This window comes from Mus caroli, unplaced genomic scaffold, assembly GCF_978045245.1.
Source record: "Mus caroli unplaced genomic scaffold, Mus_caroli_1 scaffold_1, whole genome shotgun sequence".
Taxonomy (NCBI): domain Eukaryota; kingdom Metazoa; phylum Chordata; class Mammalia; order Rodentia; family Muridae; genus Mus; species Mus caroli.
In genome coordinates, this window is record NW_028227256.1 from 152,518,063 (window position 1) to 152,533,467 (window position 15,405).

A 15,405-nucleotide genomic window follows, 5' to 3' on the forward strand; every position below is an offset into this window, starting at 1 on the left:
ATCTTGCCAAAAGCAATCTACAGATTCAATGCAATCCCCATCAAAATTCCAACTCAATTCTTCAACGAATTAGAAAGTGCAATCTGCAAATTCATCTGGAATAACAAAAAACCTAGGATAGCAAAAACTCTTCTCAAGGATAAAAGAACCTCTGGTGGAATCACCATGCCGGACCTAAAGCTTTACTACAGAGCAATTGTGATTAAAAACTACATGGTACTGGTATAGTGACAGACAAATAGACCAATGGAATAGAATTGAAGACCCAGAAATGAACCCACACACTTACGGTCACTTGATCTTCGACAAGGGAGCTAAAACCATCCAGTGGAAGAAAGACAGCATTTTCAACAAATGGTGCTGGCACAACTGGTTGTTAACATGTAGAAGAATGCGAATCGATCCATTCCTATCTCCTTGTACTAAGGTCAAGTCTAAGTGGATCAAGGAACTTCACATAAAACCAGAGACACTGAAACTTATAGAGGAGAAAGTGGGGAAAAGCCTTGAAGATATGGGCACAGGGGAAAAATTCCTGAATAGAACAGTAATGGCTTGTGCTGTAAGATCGAGAATTGACAAGTGGGACCTCATGAAACTGCAAAGCTTCTGCAAGGCTAAAGACACCATCAATAAGACAAAAAAACCACCAACAGATTGGGAAAGGATCTTCACCTATCCTAAATCAGATAAGGGACTAATATCCAATATATATAAAGAACTCAAGAAGGTGGACTCCAGAAAGTCAAATAACCCCATTAAAAAATGGGGCTCAGAACTGAACAAAGAATTCTCACCTGAGGAATACCAAATGGCAGAGAAGCACCTGAAAAAATGTTCAACATCCTTAATCATCAGGGAAATGCAAATCAAAACAACCCTGAGATTCCACCTCACACCAGTCAGAATGGCTAAGATCAAAAATTCAGGTGACAGCAGATGCTGGCGAGGATGTGGAGAAAGAGGAACACTCCTCCATTGTTGGTGGGATTGCAAGCTTGTACAATCACTCTGGAAATCAGTCTGGCGGTTCCTCAGAAAATTGGACATAGTACTACCGGAGGATCCAGCAATACCTCTCCTGGGCATATATCCAGAAGATGTCCCAACCGGTAAAAGGACACATGCTCCACTATGTTCATAGCAGCCCTATTTATAATAGCCAGAAGCTGGAAAGAACCCAGATGTCCCTCAACAGAGGAATGGATACAGAAATTATGGTACATTTTACACAATGGAGTACTACTCAGCTATTAAAAAGAATGAATTTATGAAATTCATAGCCAAATGGATGGACCTGGAGGGCATCATCTTGAGTGAAGTAACACAATCACAAAAGAACTCACACAATATGTATTCACTGATAAGTGGATATTAGCCCAAAACTTAGGATACCCAAGATATAAGATACAATTTACTAAACGCATGAAACTCAAGAAGAATGAAGACCAAAGTGTGGACACTGTGCCCCTTCTTAGAATTGGGAACAAAACACCCAGGGAAGGAGTTACAGAGACAAAGTTCGTAGCTGTGATGAAAGGATGGACCATTTAGAGTCTGCCGTATCCAGGGATCCTTCCCATAAGCAGCTTCTAAATGCTGACACCATTGCATACACTAGCAAGATTTTGCTGAAAGGACCCAAATATAGCTGTCTCTTGTGAGACGATGCCGGGGCCTAGCAAACACAGGAGTGGATGTTCACAGTCAGCTATTGGATGTATCAGAGGGCTCCCTATGCAGAAGCTAGAGAAAGTACCCAAGGAGCTAAAGGGATCTGCAACCCTATTGTTGGAACAACATGATGTACTAACCAGAACCCCGGAGCTCTTGTCTCTAGCTGCATATGTATCGAAAGATGGCCTAGTCGGCCATCATTGGAAAGAGAGGCCCATTGGACTTGCAAACTTTATATGCCCCAATATAGGGGAATGCCAGGGCCAAAAGAATGGGAATGGGTGGGTAGGGAAGTGGGGGGCGCTATGGGGGACTTTTGGGATAGCATTGGAAATGAAACTGAGGAAAATATGTAATAAAAATATTAAAAATTAAAAAAAAAGAAGCAGCTCTAGGGGTGGAGTCCAGGGGACAAGAACCGCCTTGTTCTGACCTTGAGACTTCTGGCATCTGTCCCAAAAGTCTGTCTATGAACACAGAGAGAGAGAGACGTGGACAAGCATGCATGGCACACATAAACACAGGAGACATACACAGACATGCGCAGACATAAAGACACAGATACACAGAGACTTGCACAGAAGACATGAGAGATGGAGGGAGGAAGGGAGAGAGTATTCACAACCCAGATGGCAGGAGTCTGAGTGCCAAGCTCTCTCTGGCAAAAGGCTGTCTGCCTCCCCCCACCCCCCAGCGTGTCGAGGATCAGAACCATAAAGAACAAGAAATTCCCCAGTGTTGCCCTTGACCTTGCTATTAGAACTTCATAGAAACTCATGCGTAGTCCAGCTGCTCCTGTGGCCAGTACAACTGTCTTCTCCACAGCTCTCCCTCTGTGTAGTGTCCCCAGAAAAGGAAAGGCCAGCACACTCCCAAGCTTTCTGCCATTGTCTTTCAGAAAGCAGGAATCCAGACTTTGTCAATAGCAAGGGCGGGAAGGGAAGGAGACTGGGCCACCCCACCGTGCTGAATCCCTGCCATCCAACAGGCAGATGGTCCCCTTAGCCCCAGGAGAGGTGGGCAGCCAAGGTGGACACGGACTCCACAAACAACTCAATACTTCTTCCTCCCAGGTGCTAAAAGAGAAAATATCACTCATCTAGAAATAAAAGAGAAAGGTGGGAACATAGCTGAAATGCTATAGCTGTAGGACTTTAAATCTGTGATTATGTCTTTTTGAACTATACAAAGGAATGCAGACCAGAGGCTAGATGGTACACGTGAAACAGTTCAATTGATACTCAGCAAATCTGCAAGGTAAATACTAGGATACTGTGTTAGTCAGGGTTCTCTTGCTGTGACCACATGCAATTCATATTAGGAAATTGTTTCATTGGGGCTGGCTTGCAGTTTCAGAAATTCAGTCCATCCTCATCATGGTGGAAAGCATGGTAGCGTGCAGGCAGACATGGCGCTGGAGGAGCCAAGAGCTCTACATCTTGGTCCAAAGATAGCAGAAGGGGATCTTGTGCCACACTGGGCATAGCTTGAGCATAGGAGACTTCCAAGGCTTCCTCTACCGTGAAACACTAACTCTGACAAGGCCACACCCCTCCAATAAGGCCACACCTCCTAATAGTGCCACTCCCTGTGGGCCATTCCTATTCAAAGCACCACAGATACCATTTTTATACTTGTGATTACTTGATACTCTGAGAACTTAGAAACAGCTGGTAGAGTGGCGTCTCTGTGAACCCTTTACGTTCCATTGATCTTGTATGGATGGGGGAACAGATGGACAGATGGACGGATGAAAAGAAGTAACAGCAGCTGAGCTACAGAGCCTTCCAGCCAGCTAAACTAATGATACAGTGGCTATTTAAAGGAATCAATTAGACTGATTGGTAATTAGCATTTCAGCAGTGAAGAGGCAAGAGAAGGAGGGACTATTATCAGAACATGTACTCTGGAGCCAGGCTGCCTCCGTTCAAACCTCAGATCTACCACAGAGCAGCTGAGTAACCTCGATCTGGTTACTGACCCTCTCTGAACTCCAGTTTCCTCATCAAAGTGAGACTGTTAGCTGACAGAGTTACTGGGGAAAATCAAGTACATTTTATAAAACAATATGCTTATCACTTACTGTAATGATACTTGCCAGTTTCACAGGACCTGACATAATCACCCAGCAGATGCCTGAAGACACACCTGGGTGGGATTATTTGGCCTATGGGCATATGTATGGAGGATTATAGGCTACTAGGACAAGATTTTGTCTTTAAAAAAAAAAGTGAGGGCTGGTGAGAGATTGCCCAGCAGCTAAGAATACTTGTTGCTCTTCCACAGAACCCTGCTCAATCTCAGCACCCACATAGTGGCTCATAACCACTTGTGAATCCTGTTCTAGGAGTTCTGATGGCCAGGCACACACAGAATATATAGACATACATGAAGGCAAAACACACACACATACAAAATAAAATTTAAAGTTTGATGTGGTGGCACATTCCTTTAATCCCAACACACGGGATATAGAAGCAGGCAGATCTCTGTGCCTTCAAGGGCAGCCTGGTTGATCTACGTAGCAACCAGGACAGCTAGGACTACACAGAAAGACCCTTCCAGAGAGAGAGAGAGAAAGGGGATGTTTTTGACTAGCTGACATGATTAGGGGTGCTAATTTTAATAATGTCATGCATATACACTCTGGAAATTAGAAAGCATGGAAACTCCTAACTCAGAGAGCCAGACGCCTCAGTAGTCCAGTCTAGCACTGAAGGTCTAAAAGCTTCCTAGAAAGTCACTCTGCTGAGTTCACACTAAAAGGTTGAAAGATCTGAAGTCAAATGTCTACAGGAAGCAGCCATCTACACAATCAGACAGAAAAGGGCTGTGCAGGTCCACACACGGACCTTCCATCCAGGCCACCAGCCCATTGGGTGGAGCCTTCCTTCCCCAGTTGCTGTCCCATCTGCCAATCCTCTCTGGAGATGTCCCACAGACACACAAAGGTGTGAGAGCAGAGACCCGGCATCACAATAAAAAAGGACAAATCTGCATCGCTTCCAAACTCGCTTTGGATATTTGCTGGGTGAATGGATGATGTTAGTTATCACGGTACTCAAGGCTCCTTATGCAAAGACCGAGAAAGAAGTCCCTCATAGAACTCAAACATTTACTTCTCAAAGCAAACTGGAGTACCTTATCCTGAAGAACTTTCAGAAATTGGTATTCCAACATTTTAGAGAAAAACTAAAATGCATGCATTATGGCATCCTATGAGTGAGTTTTACAAAAAAAACTATGCCGCTCTCCTGAGTTGGGTAAGGGCTAAACAAACCAGCCCAGGGTGCAGGTGGATGCCAAGTTAGTTTCTTGCAAGCAGGAAGAGAAGCTCTCAGTGGACCTCAGAGCAGTGGGGGGAGGGGGGGTGTTACCTTCTGTAAGCCATAATCTTGTTTCCCTTAGCCAAGACGCTGGAGAGGACTTGGATTTCTGTCTTGTCCACAATCACATGCATCTGTTTGAAGATTGTATGCATAAAGCATCCTGTTTGATTTTTAGAACAACCATTTTATGTGCTGAAGTAAAACCCAGAAAGAATGAGCCAGCACCCTGAACTCAGTCATTAGTGAAGGCAGAGCTGGGATTTCACCCTAAGAGTCTCAGATGAGTGGACTGCCAAGCCAGCAGAGAATTCACAAATTTTCTGCATCCACCCTCTCTTCACAACTTTGGTTCTTGTAATTAGGAGGGTCCAAAGAAGGATGCTTGCATCTCACACACAAGGGAAAATAAGATGGACATCGGAGGTGGTTGGAGGGAGAGAACTGGGTGGGACAAGAAAGTGAGGGGGGAAATGGGGATAGGGAAGAGGGGGCAAGAGGGCTGAAAGACAGAAGGGAAAATGGTGGGGGCACATCTCTGGGATGAACAGGAGACGTGGGAGGAGGGAGGGGCCCAAAAGTCTATGGGGGTGACCCTAACTGAGACTGCCAGCAGTCTGTGGCTATGGAGTCTGATATGGCCACCTCCTGTAGCCAGGTGGGACTCCCAATGGAGGGAGAAGAAGACCAACCCACCCACAAAACCTTCTACCTAAAATTTGTCCTGCCTACAAGATGTTCGGGAATAAAGATGGAGCAGAGATTGAGGGGATGACCAACCAATGACTGGCCCAACTCGACACCCATCCCATGGGAGAAAATCAACCCCTGACACTACTAATGATCCTCTGCTATGCTTACAGACAGAAAGCTACATGTCTTCTCAGAGACTTGATCCAGCAGCTGATGGAAACAGATGCAGAGTCCCACAAACATTAGGCAGAGCTCTGGGAGTCTTGTGGGGATAAAAAGAAGGATTGAGGGAGCCAGAGGGGTCACCCCACATGAAGACATACAGAGTCAACTAACCTGGGCAGGAGGGAGCTCACAGAGACTGAACCACCAACCAAAGAGCGTGCAGGGGCTGGACCTAGGCCCCTTACACATTGGTAGCCGATGGGCAGCATGGTCTCCATGTGATTAGGAGAAGGCAACTTGGTCTCCATTGCCTTTCCTTTGGACCCCCTTTCCCTAACTGGGCTAAGTTGCCTGGGCTCAGTGTGAGAGAATGAGCTCAGTCCTGCTTCGACGTAATGTGCCAGGGCAAGGTAGAACCCATGGGGAGCCTTCTCTTCCTTCCCTTATGTGGAAGAGGGGAATGGAGGGAGGGGGATGCAAGGGTAAGACTGGGAGGGGGATCTGCAATAGAGATATAAAGTGAATAAATAAATTAAGAGTATAATAATAACAATAATAATAATTCTCAACAAGATTTTCTTTGTTTTCAACTGGAGCTAGTAGGTAATAGAGACATCACATAGCTTTTTTCTTTTTTTCCAAGACAGGGTTTCTCTGTGTAGCCCCAGATCTCCCAGAAGTTGATTTGTAGACCAGGCTGGCCTTGAACACACAGAGATCCACCTGCCTCTGCCTCCCACGTGCTGGCCTGGATACTCACCACTTCTTTGACAGGACAGACTTTGTGCCCTTCGTGAGCTCCAGGGGTGCAACAGTGAGAATCTCATAAGGGTGTCGCCCCTCTGTACAGTAACAGAACAGTGAGAAACAAAGCCTGCTTACAGTGTGGACAGAAGACAGGAAGGGATGACCCTCGGGCCCTTCGGTGCTTAGGGACGTTAAATTTGGAGACACTGAGCTCTGCTCTGCAAAGGAGAAGTTTCTTCAGGTTTGCACAGCACATGGATCCCCTGGGACTCCATCCTTGCAGAGAGAGCATCACACCTGTGAGACACCAGTATGGGATGCCTTGCACAGGGGCCATGACGCTGCCAGTTGGGGCGGGAAGGGTTGCATTCCAAGCTGTTGGGAGAATGTAAAGAATGTAAAGTGGTCAGCAAGGCCAGAGCTAAGCTCCCAGGCAGGAGGCAGGAGGTGTGAGAAGGTTCAGGAGCTGATGCCAACATGCATCAAATGTCTCACTGGGGCATATGTGGCTTACCCATGTGGCTTACCTGGAAACCCCTGGAGACAGTGAGATAGGTGTGGCCCACAGATACTTGAGACTGTGTCTGTCTTGGTTGTCCCCATCTCCTGCCCTGTTTCAGGTGTCTGGAACAGTATGTGGCACATTTGTGAAAGAAAGGGGGAAGTAGAAAGAAGGAGGGAGAAAGGAAGGGAGAAAAAAAGGAAGAAAGGAAGGAAGGAAAGAAGGAAGGAAAGAAGGAAGGAAGGAAGGAAGGGACGGAGGGAGGGAGGGAGGGAGGGAGGAAGGAAGAAGAGAGAATAGAGTCAGAGAAAAGGAGGGAGACTTGAGTAGACTTACATTAGAGAATATGCTCAAATGCAGAAGGTGTCAAGGGAGCAATTGGACCCCTGTTAGCAAGTCATAGCAGTAGCCCAGGTGAGAACTGGCAAAAAGAATCAGAGGTAACAGAAGAGGAGTGGGCACAGTCAATCAGCAAGAAGGGTGGTCTCAGCAAGACAGGCTAAGCACTGGAATGGACACAGTGTCCGGAGACGGAAAGGTGATAGATGCCTCACACGGACCCTTCCCATAGGGCCGCTTGGAAGGAGAAAGCCTTGGGACTTGGAGCTGCGTGATACTCCAGACCCACTCCCAGAGAAGGAGAATGAAGCCACATCGTCTGTGAACAGATGGGGGGGGGGGGCGCTAGGGTGGTGGAAGGAGGTAAGGGCTTAGCCCCTGCAGTGATCAGACAACCTGAGGCAGTCTCTCCCCTGCTCACTGGGAAGCCAGCCCCACACTTCAGGCGTGCACACCCCTCCCCACCCCCCTGCAGACAGAAGCAGCTAGAAGGAAGCCAGGAGACAAGGGAGCCACCACTGGTGGAAAGCAGCAGCATGCAGTGCCAAGCTGGGGGTTGCTGGCAGCAGCTGAGGTGTCAGGGGACATAGGAGATTGGGGAGGGCACGGCTTATGCTATTGGAAGCACACAGGGAGGCAGCCTCAGAGCTAGGGTTGGCAGGACCATGGTGGATTTGATGTTCTGTCGGGAGAAAGCCAGAGAGACTCCTTTTCCCATGTGTAGGCATCACTTTTACGTTTGGTGTGGCAACATCATTACCTTGGCATTTCCTCTATTCTGCTCTAAAGACTTGGAACAAGTTGGGGAGGAGCCAAGGAGATCTTGATGCCCGTGTCTCAGCCCCTACCCCACCAGCCTCTAGTGATACAAACTTAAGTTCATAAGCCTGGGCAGCAGCATTTGGGTAGCCCAAGGAACACAGCCACACCACTCCTTCTGAAAACCAGCCCAGGATATGACAGTCCACGACCACAGCATTTTGAAAAGATGAAATATGCCCCGTCTCTGGAAGGATCCATACAAGAATCAACAAGTTAACCCTCCATGGTTCAGAGAAAGCTCAGGAGGAGAGATGGATGGCTCACCCAGAGTCACAGAAGGAGCCCAAGAGCCCAGATGTAAACCCAAGGGAAGAGTCTCTGCACAGCTGTTACCATGCATAAGTAATCCCCACCACGTGATCTGCTCACATAGCTCTCAGTTTGATGTTGACATGTTTATTGAGCATGTACTATGTGCCAGGTCCTGTGCCAGACACTAGAAATACAAAGAGGACCGTGGGATGTGTAGTCTCTGCTTTCACAGACTTTGTAGTTCACTGGGAAAGCTGACATGAAACCAGATCTTTAGAACAAGCAGAGCCATTTTAAGGGGTAGGTGAGATCAAGTTACTTCCTCTTACCAGAACTTTCCGGGTAATGCCTTAGCCCATTTTGTAGGAAAGGACATCGAGGTTGCAAGAATTAACCACTCATCTCCGTGGTCACGTTAGCTAGAGAGACTCACGCTGTCTCCTCTGTATATCTCTGCTCACTGGTAGCTTGGAATCCACCAATACGTGGGTAACTAACACCTAAAAGCACCAGAACTCGGGTTCTGTTTAGCCTGGGTGCAAAGCCAAGTCAGAAACCAAAGGCCTCCCCAGAAAAAGCCCTGCAGAACTTTGTATGGAACGAAGGCTCCTCTCTCTAAGGCTGCTCTCTTACATGAACACCATCTCTACTCTAGCTCTGGGCTGTGAGCCCCGGCAGCCATGGCCCAAGCTTCCAGAACACACAGATTTGCTGAGGACTGTTAGCCACTTGGTCTGAAACAGCATTGGACACGCGGGACACAGCACCACCCAGTGGCAACATGAGGAACCGGCCACAGAGGCCGGAGGCACCAGGCGCACCCTGGCGGCCTGTAGGAAAAGAAAACTCGAGGAACGAGTAAGCTTGGAAACCCCTGTGCAGAGCTGTGTACAGGCTCTTTTACTCTCTATGGGTTGGACACGTCTAACTCCAAGGTACCCTTCCCTAGAAGAATATCTTGCCTGGGTGCGTGGCTCCTTCTCCTATGATGTAGCCCTGGCTCTCTTACACCCATGGGGAAAAGCACCCAAGATTCATTGTGTATGGCGCAGTCAGTCTTGGGGTTCCACTCTGCAGTCGGGGAAGGGGGGCTGCAGGAGAGGGGGTAGAGGAGAGAAAACTGAAAATCTGCTCAACTTCCTTCCCAGCAGGGATGTAAGCCTCAAAGGGCTGGAGAACAAAACAATCATTATTCAAATTTTCTGCTTCATAATAACCTTAGCAACCATGTGGTTACAATTTTATGAATCTTAACTGTCCCCCGAAGGCATGAGTTGAAAGCTTCCTTGCCAGTGAGGGACACGACCAGGAGGTGGTAAAAGTCCTTAGGAGGTGGGACCCAGCGGAAGGGAGTCATGGGGGTTGTACCTTGCAAGGCGTGACAACAGTCATATTCATTCATATTCTCCACCCCTCTCTCCTTCCTCCTTCCCTCCCCCCTTCTCCAGCTGCCATGAATTAAATAGTTTTGCTCAACCATACAACCATACTCCCTAACACACACACACACACACACACACACACACCATGTTCTGCCTCCCTACAGGCCCAAAATGATGGCATCTAGTGACAGTAGACTTACACCTCAGAGACCATGAGCTTAAATAATTCCTTCCTTCTTATAAGTAGCTTGCTTCACATATGCGTCACAGCAGTGGAAAGCAGGGTAGCAAGCCTGTGGGGTCCAAGCAAGTACCAGTGCACTTAGAGAGCATCACCCCCAGGCCCTGACTATGACACATTCCTCACACAACATCGTTCATTTGTTATTGCCCACCCACCCACTGAGATCCAAATACTCAAAGTTCCAAATAGAAAATTTCAATTATCTTAATTTTAATATATAAAATGTACAAGAGAGCCATTTTTTTTTCTGAGATAGGGTTTCTCTGTAGTCCTGACTGTCCTGGAATTCCCTTTGTAAACCAGGCTAGCCTTGAACTCAGAGGTCTGCCCGTCCCTGCATGCACCACCACATTCAGCAGGAGCCAGTTCTTTAGAACAGACATTACAGTTCCCAATGCACTGTGAAGGAGAAGCCTAAAGACCTGACCCACTTCAGTGGGATCACAGAAGAACTGCGTGCGATGCCCCTGGTGGCCCAGCATGTATACAGCTTGTGAACACCTCCATCCATCCAGAGAGCAGCGTTCCTTGTAAAATCTACCTGTGTGTTCCATTCTGCTCTTCAGGGTAGCCCTCAGGCCCCAGATACCAGCCATGGATCATGAGAGCAAAACTGGCCCACTTCCAAGTCCAGGGCCTGAAGCCTCAAGACAGAATAAAAATTGCCATAAGGGAGTAGGGATGGGGCAGAAGTAAGAAGCAGCCCTAACCCTAAATCTTATCCTTAAACAGAAGTGTTTAATTAATTGTGTGATGGTTTCAATGAAAATGGCCCCCATAGATCCATAGAAAGTGGACCTATTAGGTGGTGTGGCCTTGTAGTAGGTGTGGCCACTGGGGTAGGCTTTGAGATTTCAAATGCTCAAGCCAAACCCAGTGTTTCCTTCTCTCTCTCTCTCTCTCTCTCTCTCTCTCTCTCTCTCCTGCCTGCCCAACCAGATGTAGAACTCTCAGCTCCTTCTCCAGCACTATGTCTGCCTGCATGCCGCCATATACTTCATTGCCATAATGATAATGGACTAAACCTCTGAACCGTAAGCCCCAGTTAAATGTTTTCTTTTATTAGAGTTGCCATGGTCATGGTGCCTCTTCCCAGCCATAAAACCCTAAGACTTTGTGCCTACATACCATAGTGGCTACAACTACCATAGGAGTGAGGACTGAGGCGAGATGGCTGTCTGGGACTACAGTTTCCTACATTAACATATCTCCTAAAAGCCCCTCTGATATTCCATCCTGTTTGAGTCCTAATGGCTCTCCCCTGCCCCCAACTTTTCCATCTTCTCCCCAGTGGTCCACACTCACTATCCCAGTCTGTGCATCTCTTCTACACCATGGTTTTGTCCGATTTGCCCCCCCCCCTCAAATCCTAGGCTACTGTGTCAAATCTATTTCTTCTGTGATGGTTTTCTGGAGAGGACCAGAGCCTGGATACACATCTGAGTGCCCGGAGGCCAGGCTCAGACAGCAGAGATGACCCACTAAGCATGTGGATTAGTGACAGACAAATTACATCACTCTGAGATCTATCCTCTTGCTGTTGGGGTTTCCAGGCCTGGGACATCTCCGTGATGCTCCTATTCTATCTTGGAATACGTCAAAAGTGATGTAGGAAGCTCCCAGAACTCCATCTCCCTCTCTGAGCACCTCCTCTCCCCTCTAGTACCAAAGAGGGAGATGACGTTGACTGGTCAGCTTACAGGACCCATATTACTCACCTGTATTTGCATGTGGCTAAAGATGCTGTCTATAGAAGGAGTCCAGGGCAGAGCTGACCAGGCTCTCTGTCCTATTTGTGCAGCAGATGCCACTGTGTGTATTGGCTCAGACACTCACTGCTGTCCTCACACACAGCTGGCCAGGACACACACAAGATCAATGAAGATTTGAGGAGAATGAAACCTTCAGGCTGAGCCCAGGTGAACTCGGTTCTCTACATGGGGCTTCTGAAACATGCCTAGCTTCCTCTGAAGTTACCTCTGCTTTCTTCCCTGTTCTTCATCTAGGTCTCTCTTAGAGGGGCCTAAGAGTAGTGGTTGCTATGACAGAGATCTGTCTGGGTTCCCCTGGCTATAGCATATGTATGTGGTCCTCAGTGAAAATTCCACCATCCAGGATATATAGTTCAGCAGGAAGGTGAGCCATACAGCGACTGAGGCAGGAGCTAGACTAAAAAGATCTGAGGGAATCGGTAAATGCTTCAGAAAAAGCCAAGCATAAGCCCGGCCTTGAAGCACACATGAGACTCCACAGCGATCTGGAGCTGTGAGACATGAACTAAAACAGAACTCAGGAGTGTTTAGAGAGGAACAGAGTCTAGCATTGCTGACTGTGTGGATAAAGATATCATAGACAAAGTGGTCCAAACAGTTAGGTTGAACATACCGGATAAGACCCTAGGATGCCGAGCAGAGACAATATCCGAGGGTTGTGGGAAACTATTGAACAGGGGAGGCCACCTTCCAGGAGCAGAGTTTGGGCTCTGGATCAGATGAATCTGGCAGACATGTGCGGGATGAACTGGAGACAAATAAGACCAATTCAGAAGCCAGAACAATAATGAGGCAACAAGAAGTGAGAGTGGGGTCCTGGGAGAGGCAGAGAACAGAACCTGGAAGAGCAGAGCTATGAGGGGGAGAGATGCTGAATGAAGGCTCGGGCATGCTCTGCAGGGAGATCTCCATGAGAACAGGCTCCTTCTGCAGAACTGGAGAAGTTAGGGAAGCCAGAGCTGAGCTGCAAAAAGATGCGTCTGGCTGCCTGTCCCGGAGCCTCTCCCCTTTACCTCCTACCACCCCTCCCAGAACAGTCTGTCTGTCCGGTAACACCCAGTGTGGCTTTTGTCAGTACCGAGAGCAACCCTTCTTCCAGGGCCCTGTTCCTTCCCACCTGCATGATTCCAGCTATTCTTGGGTTCTCAGCTCCAGCATCTCCTCCTTCCAGAAGTCGTCCTGAGCCCTGCCCTTCCCTAGACTCAGTGGACAGCTTCTCCTTTCCTCTCCCACACCCTGATGGTGTGCTGGGACTGCTGCATAGCTGCTCTCCATGAAGAACAGATCTGTTTATCTATCCGGGATGCAACAAGGATTGTTGGGCAACTACTATGTTGCAACTCCCAGGTACAGAGAATAATCTATGATACACATGCAGTCCCTGTTCCCTGTGTGACAAAGGAGAAAAGGAAGTAGCCAGGTAACAGAGACTAAAGCTCTCTCTCTCTCTCTCTCTCTCTCTCTCTCTCTCTCTCTCTCTCTCTCTCTCTCTCTCTCTCTCTCTCTCCTCTTCTTCTGTCTCTCTCTCTCTCGACTCTACACGATGCTAGTGCAGTTGTGAGGACAGGATGGTCCTGAAGTGGGAAGCCTGGAAGGCATCTGGGAGGAGCGGGCTGGATCTCAGGCGAGATGACTACAAGCAGGAAGGAGTGTTTGGGAACTCTACCCACTCGACTTTAAATTCCACTAAACCCGACACAGAAAGTACAGAGGGGTCCTGAAGATCCCAGCAAGCAGGAAGAGTAGTTCACTTCCCTCAGCACGGCCCCTGTGCCAACGCCACTGACATTCACAGAAGAATACCCTCAGTGCAGGAAGCTGCTCCCACTCAGAACACACTCTCCTTAAGGAATGAGGACAGCAGCCTGCCTGCTCCCTACAGCCCTCTGTGGAGCAGTGATGCTGGCACTATGGAATGTTCCCGTTCCAGGCAGCATCAGGGACCATGGGGAGGAGATAGGCTGTCACTATGCACTGTTGCAGACAGCAAATCATACATACCTCTAGGCTCCAGACTCACCGATGGTTTATCTTCCTAGTTCATTGCAAGATTTCAGGTCTCTGTGGGCTGGGAATGTAGCCCGGTGATAAACCACTTTCCTATTATGCACGAGAAGCTAAACCTAACACTGCAAAAAAAATAAAAATAAATATTTTTATAAGTGCCCATGTGCACTCTATGAGGTTAGACAAGGTAGTCAAGAAATAAACTGGAGGCACTGGGGAGACGGTTCCGTCATTAAGAGCCCATGCTGTACACCCATGAGGACCTGGGTTTAGACCTCAGCACCCACATAACCAGCCAGATAAGTCCCATGAGTACCTGTGACCCTGGTGTTGTTGGGACAAAGACAAGAGGATTTCTGGGGCTTGCCAGCTGCCAACCTTGCTGAAAAACACAAGCTCCGGGTTCAGGGAGCAACCCTACCTCCAAGGAGGCTCCCACGCATACACAGGTGTGAATTCCAGCAAGCACATGCATACATGTGCATCTGCTGCATGCACACACATACCCCCCACACACACACACACACACACATGCAAGGGGAAATGAAAGTAGCAGGTCAGAGGTGACAGCTGGATCTCAGGCGAGATCCACAGCCTCTGACAGGCTGCTGCTGCTGCTTGCTTGCTGATGTTGGGGACAATTCATCTCTTTGGCCTCGATTTTCTCACCTATAAAATGGGACTCCTAGTGACAGCTCCTGTCCCACTGGGATGTTATGAGAATTAAGTGAAATAGTCACTAAAGCCAAGTGAGTATGCCATGAAAAGTCATGCATGCAGTTCAGAAAGGGGCCCACCAGACAGTATCTGAAACCTGAGGCAGTAGGGTAGCAAGCTCAAGGCCACAAGCTAGTTCCAGTCCAACATGAGCTACACAATGACAACCTGCCACAAGGAAGGAAGGGAGGGAGGCAGGGAGGGAGGGAAGGAGGAAAGGAAGAAGAGAAGAAACAGAGGAGGAAGGGAGGGAGGAAGGGATAAAGGAAGGGAGGGAGGGAGGAAGGAAGGAAGGAAAGAAGGAAGGAAGGAAGGAAGGAAGGAAGGAAGGAAGGAAGGAAGGAAGGAAGGAAGGAGAGAAGGAAAGAAGGAGGAAGGAGAGAAGGAGGAAGTAAAGACAGGGGCAGGAGGGACAAAGGGATGAAGAAAGGGAAAGAGGGAAACCTCAGACTCCCCCAGAGAAGTTTTCTCTAATTTAGACACACACAGAGGCACACTCACACATGTTCACACACACATACTCACAGACTCACCGATACACACAGACATACAGAGACTCACAGTCATACACAGAGACAGACACACAGGGGCACAGAGACGCACACAGGCATATACAGGACACACACACAAGCATACACGTGCATACACACAGACTCACAGATATACACACAAAGACAGACACACAGACACAGAGATACACAGAGACACATGCAAACACATACACTCACACAGAGATATACACACATACAGACACACACAC